Below are 6,731 nucleotides of genomic sequence, written 5' to 3'. Positions count from 1 at the left end.
GATGGAGAGGTTTTGCACTCTTGTACAACAAGGCCATGGACTTGGATGGATTTGTGAGTAGACTATGGAGCATTCCTACTAGATGGAGAGCTGAGGAATCTTGCAGAGACCTTTGGGCTAAGACTTGTATGCTTTCTAAAGTGTTGGTTGGAGATGACTCATGGAGCTCATGATGACATGAGATTGTTGTGACTTTTAGGGAATTCATATATGACGGACTTGGAGGATCTGATGCATTGAGGAGCTGAGGTCAAAGACTTTGATGTAGGATGGGGTGCATACTTCTGAGTACATATATCGATGTGGCTTGGAAGAGTGACCTGATGAGGAGGATCGATATGAGACACTTTGGAGTGATGGGGTTACAATGATGATGATTCCTTGGTGGAACACTTGGGCATGGGTTGAGCCGAGACTTGACCACTTTTGACACATGGGAGCTGATTGATCTGTGATCATGGATAGCACATGGATAGATGAGATAGGTGTATACTTGTTTCTATGGCATATTTGAGGGATGGCACATTGTAGATATGATGGAGGTTGCTTCATGGACCTGGATGTGGCACATCGAGAGTCAGAGTTTGATGAGATGGTCTCTTCATATTGAGGAGGCACACACATGGATGATGATGTTGGGGTAGTTGTGGCTGATTTCATGCAGCACATTAGTACTAGACATTATGGACAACATGTTGCGGATGAGATGAGGACTACTTCATGGACCTCAGCATGGCTTACACTTGTATGGAGATGGATTCTTGATCGAGTTGAGGATGTGACAAGTTGTTATGAGAAAAAACTAATGGTGGCATGAGGAAATGCATTCTCATTGTTTGAGCGTGATAGTAGGATTGATCACCTAACTAGTTCAGACATGGGGGCCAACATGTAGAGAGATGTGTTAGCATTATCTTGGAGTATCATGGCAGCAGTTCACACGAGGACGACACATGATGAGGTCGACACGAGATGTTGCAGGAAGCATGTAGCTTGAGATGAAGGGGCCAGACTTCCATGATGGGGAGCAACATGTGGAGACTGTGACAGAGTGGTTGATGATCATGGATTGAGATGATTTCTGATGTATGACATACCAATGGGATGTATACCTTGGTGTGGTGATCTTGGTGATAGATGATTGCTGGGATGGGACATGATGGAGACGGTGGTTCTACATATGTTGCAGGGATGGTTGGAGTATGTGGAGGAGTTGACATCATGGATGAGACATATATTGTCAATCTTGGTGGATGGCTACCAAGATGGTATGTTTTCGAGGACGACAACGACTTCAGGTGGAGGAGGATGTAAGGACCTGCAGTCCTTGACACACGCTCCGGCATGAAGTGCGATGGCGAAACAACAAAGTGCGAGCTCAGACCTACAACGCGGAGGTGTTATGTTATAATGCGATGCGTAGGAGGGGAGAGTGATGGTTTATATATGCGTGGGAGCGTGGAGGAGCACCCACGGGCTGACCAACAAACGTAGCGAGGCCGACTTGACTCGTGGGCATTTGGAACGAAGGCCGACTCATGTTTAGGAGTGTTTGCGATGGAGTTTGAGGGCGTGGGCAGGTTGGCTGGGCAGCCACGACCTTGCCTTGCCACTCGTATAAACAAGTGCGCGGTGGAGCTCATTTGGACATCGCATCATCGATCAACGAACTCGCTCATGAAGAAGAAGGCGCAGATCTAGTGCGTGGAGCAGCAAGAGGTAAAGGCACAGAACTTGGATGATGCACCCATTCTTGGGTGAGGCCACATAGAGATAGCACCATCTCTTGGTTTTGGGTGAGGGCGCGGGTAGAGGTCGCCCGCCAGTTGGAGAAGGGCGTGCACGGGTGTGGCGCCCGGTTGTGCGAAGGAGCACCCGACGGTGAAGCAAAGGTGTGTGCGCCTGGTTTGTGCAATGACTTGGCACAGGTTTTTGGGTGACTCGGGTGAGTTCCCGCCCGTCATGCAAGTGTGCACGGTGTGACTTTTGGTGAAGTGTTGAGATTGTGAATGGAGGTGTGACTCGTGTAGAGGCGCCCGTGTGTGGCAACTTGGTTACAATGAGATGTGCCCAAGATGGGCAAACAACACGATCATGCGACGAGGTGAACGAAGGGTTGGTGAGTTGTGCAGTGACTGTACGGAGGTGCTGACAAGCTGGGCAACTGAGCTTGTTGAAGTTGGAAATTGGCTAAGTGTAAATTTTGGATTTCCCAAGATTTAACTTGTGCTTTGTAAAAGTGAATATTGTATAATATATGATTCGGGTAGACTCATATTGCAGGGAGTTGCCCCTCCCTTTATACTGTTGTGTAAATATCTTGTATAATGTTGTTTATGTGAATGTTATGGGCTTTCACTTGTATAAAGGAAACATAATAATACTTGGTAACGAAAGTAAAACTAAGTATGGAATGTTAGGCGTAGTCTACAATCGTAAGTATTGGTGAAAAGAAAATGATTGGTAGTGCCGCACCTCGCTATAAGCAGTTGAAAGACTACCACAGGTGTAGGGGCATGATAGTTTGGGTCGTGCACCCATGGAAACCCCAAATTTCGTTTGGGTTGTGCATACAAGGAAACCCCAAATTTTGTTCAGGTTGGGTTTTGTGTGGGTGCCCGTGGAAACACATTTGGCTGGGTCGGGTCAGCTCGCCCAAGGCTGGCCGGGTCATGTCGTGCCATGTGTGGGTGCCCAGGCACACGTGGCCTTGTCAAAAATGCTAAGTCATGACCGCCCCTGTGTCTTCTGCACGTTCGTGCGGCCCATTTTCACGATTCTCCCTTGTGTCTTCGTTCAAGTCGTGCACCCATAGAAACCACAAATTTCGTTCGGGTCGTGTGTTGGTTCCCGTGAAAATGCGTTGGGGTGGCTCGGGTTTGGCCGTGTCGTGTTGTGTGAGGGAGACTATGGCACACGTGGCTGTATAAAAAATGCTAAGTTCTGACCGGGGGTGGGCTTTGTGCATGATTGTGCTACCCGTTCACCCAACTCTCCCTTGTGCCTTCATTTTGGTTGTGTGATGGAGCCCATGTAAACTCATTCGGGCGGGTCGTTTGCCATGTAAACACTCGCTCAGGCGGGTCATTTTCCATGTAAACTCATTCGGGAAGGTAGTTTGAGGGTGCCCGTGTAAACTTGTTTGGGAAGGTCGTTTGCCATGTAAACTTGTTCGGGCGGGTCGTTTGAGGGCGCCTGTGTCAACTCGTTTGGGCGGTTCGTTTGAGGGCGCCCATGCAAATTCGTTCGGGTGGGTCGTTTTCCATGTAAAATAATTCGAGAGGATCATTTGAGGGCGCCTACGTAAACTTGTTCAGTTGTGTCGTTCAGTGTGAGGGCACACCCGGGCACACGAGACCATCCCAAAAATGCTAAGTTGTGACCTGGGGTGGGCTTGTGCACGTTCGTGCAGCTTGTTTGCCTGGCTCTCCCTTGTGCCTTTGTTTTAGTAGTGTGGGCACCCATGTAAACTCATTCGGGTGGGTCATTTGAGGGCGTCTGTGTAAACTCGTCCGTGCGGGTCATTTGATGGCATCTGTGTAAACTCGTTCGAGCGGGTTGTTCGAGGGCGTTAGTGTAAACTCGTTCAGGTGGGTCGTTTGAGGGCGCCTGTGTAAACTCATTCAGGCGAGTCATTTGAGGGCGTCCGTGTAAACTCATTCAGGCAGGTCGTTCGAGGGCATTCGTGTAAACGTGTGCGGGCGGGTCATTCGAGGGCGCTCGTGTAAACTCATTTGGGGGGCTCATTTCAGGGTGTTCATGTAAACTCATTCGGTCGGGTCGTTCAGTCCACATCCGGGCACAGGAGCCCATATAAAAAATGGTAACTTGTCACCCGTGGTGGGCTTTGTGCAGCTCGTTTTCCTGGCTCTCCCTTGTACCTTCATTTCAGTCGTGTGGGCGGCCATGTAAACTCATTCAGGAGGGTCGTTTGAGGGTTTCTGTGTAAAATTATTCAGGCGGGTCATTTGAGGGTGTCCGTGTAAACTCGTTCGGGTGGGTCGGGCGAAGGTGTCCATGTAAACACGTTCGAGCGGGTTAAACGAGGGCGTCCGTGTAAACTCGTTCGGGTAAGTCAGGCGAGGGAATCCATGTAAACTCGTTCGTGCAAACTCGTTCAGGTGGGCTAGGTGAGGGCATCCGTGCAAACTCATTCGGGCAGGTTGGGCGAGGGTGTCCATGCAAACTCATTCGTGCGAGGTCACCCGTGCAAACACGTTCAGGCGGGACGAGCGAGGGCATTCGTGCAAACTCATTCGAGTGGGTCAGGCGAGGGCGCCCGTGCAAACTCGTTCGGGCGGGTTAGGCGAAGGCGCGCCCGAGCACACGAGCCCGTATAAAAAATGCTAAGTTGTGACCCGGGGTGGCCTTTGTGCATGTTCTTGCAACTTGTTTGCTCGGCTCTGCCTTGTCCCTTCGTTTCGGTCGTGTGGGAACCCATGTAAACTCGTTCGGGCAGGTTGGGTGAGGGCGTCTGTGTGAACTCGTTCGGCGAGTCAAGTGAGGGCGTGCCCAGATGAACAAGCCCATATCAAAAATGCTAAGTTGTGACCCAAGGTTGGCTTTGTGCACATTCGTGCAGCTCGTTTTCCCGGCTCTCCCTTGTCCCTTGGTTTCGGTCGTGTGGGTGCCCATGTAAATTCATTCGGGTAGGTTGTTTGATGGCGTCCGTGTCAACTTGTTCAGGAGGGTCAGGTGAGGGCGTCCATGTGAACTCGTTCAGGTGGGTCGGGCGAGGGCACGCCCAGGCGAATGTGCCCGTGTCAAAAATGCTAAGTTGTGACCCAAGGTTAGCTTTGTGCATGTTCGTGTAGCTTGTTTGCCTAGCTCTCCCTTGTCCCTTCATTTCGGTCATGTGGGCGCCCATGTAAATTCATTCGGGCGGGTCATTTGAGGGTGTCCGTGTCAACTCGTTCGGGCGGGTCATTCGGGTGGGTCAGGTGAGGGCATCCGTGTGAGCTCGTTCGGGTAGGTTGGGTGAGGGCGCACCTAGGTGAACGAGCCCGTATCAAAAATGCTAAGTTTTGAGCCAAGGTTGGCTTTGTGCACTTTTGTGCAGCTCGTTTGCTTGGATCTCCCTTGTGCCTTCATTTCGGTCGTGTGGTGCACCCATGTAAATTTGTTCGGGTGGGTCATTTGACGTCGTCCGTGTCAACGCGTTCGGGCGGGTTATTTGAGGTCATCCATGTCAACGCGTTTGGGCGGGTCGGGCGAGGGCTTTCGTGTGAACTCGTTCAAGCGGGTTGGGCGAGGGGGCTCTCGGGAGAATGAGCTCGTGTCAAAAATGCTAAGTTGTGGCCTGAGGTCGACTTTGTGCACGTTCGTGTAGCTCGTTTACCTCGCTCTCCCTTGTCCCTTCATTTCAGTAGTGCAGACACCCATGTGAATTCGTTTGGGCGGGACGTTTGAGGGCGTTTGTGTCAACTCGTTCGGGCGGGCTGGGTGAGGGTGTCCGTGTGAACTCATTTGGGCGAGTCGGGCGAGGGCGCACCCGAGCGAATCAGCCCGTATCAAAAATGCTAAGTTGTGACTTGAGGTTGGCTTTGTGCACATTCGTGTAGCTTGTTTGCCCAGCTCTTCCTTGTCCCTTCGTTTTGGCTATGTGAGCACCCATGTAAACATGTTCGGGTGGGTCATTTCAGGGGGTCCGTGTCAACTCGTTCGGGCAGGTCAAGCGAGGGTGTCCGTGTGAACTCATTCGGGAGGGTTAGGCGAGGGCACACCCGGGCGAACGAGCCCATTTAAAAAATGCTAAGTTGGGACCTGAGGTTGGCTTTGTGCACGTTCGTGCAACTCGTTTTCCTAGCTCTCCCTTGTCCCTTGGTTTCGGTCGTGCGGGCACCCATGTAAATTCGTTCGGGCGGGTCGGGCGAGGGCATCCGTGTGAGAACTTGTTCGGGCGGGTCAGGCAAGGGCGCGCCCAGGCGAACGAGCCCGTATAAAAAATGCTAAATTGTGACCAGAGGTTAGCTTTGTGCACATTCGTGTAGCACGTTTTCCCAACTCTCCCTTGTGCCTTGGTTTCATTCGTTTGGGTACCCATGTAAATTCGTTCGGTTGGTTCATTTGAGGGCATCCGTGTCAACTCGTTTGGGTGGGTCGTTCATGCGGTTCGGGCAAGGGCACGCTCGGGCGAACGAGCCCATATAAAAAATGCTAAGTTGTGACCCGAGGTTGGCTTTGTGCACATTCGTGCAGCTCGTTTGCTCGGCTCTCCCTTGTCCCTTGTTTTCGGTCATGCAGGTGCCCATGTAATTTCATTCAGTTGGGTCGTTTGAGGGCATCCATGTGAAGTTGTTTAGGCGGGTCAGGTGAGGGCATCCGTGTGAGAACTCGTTTAGGCGGGTCAGGTGAGGGCATCCATGTGAGAACTCGTTTAGGCCATGGCGCGCCTGGGCGAACGAGCCCGTATCAAAAATTCAAAGTTGTGACCCGAGGCTGGCTTTATGCACGTTCGTGCAGCTCGTTTGCTCGGCTCTCCCTTGTTCCTTCATTTCGGTCATGTGGGCGCCCATGTAAATTCGTTTGGGTAGGATGGGTGAAGGCATCTGTGTGAGAACTCATTCGGACAGGTCGGGCGAGGGCGTCCATGTGAGAACTCATTCAGGTAGGTTAGGCGAGGGCACGCCCAGGCGAACAAGCCCGTATCAAAAATGCTAAGTTGTGACCCGAGGTTGGATTTGTGCACATTCGTGCAGCTCATTTTCCTGGCTCTCCCATGTCCCTTGGTT

Source organism: Pinus tabuliformis, chromosome 2_2 (genome assembly GCF_031772625.1).
Source record: "Pinus tabuliformis cultivar Carrire ecotype Pingquan chromosome 2_2, CPIR1, whole genome shotgun sequence".
NCBI lineage: Eukaryota > Viridiplantae > Streptophyta > Pinopsida > Pinales > Pinaceae > Pinus > Pinus tabuliformis.
The sequence above is the reverse complement of the archived record's forward strand: the minus strand, read 5'-3'. Positions refer to the sequence as shown.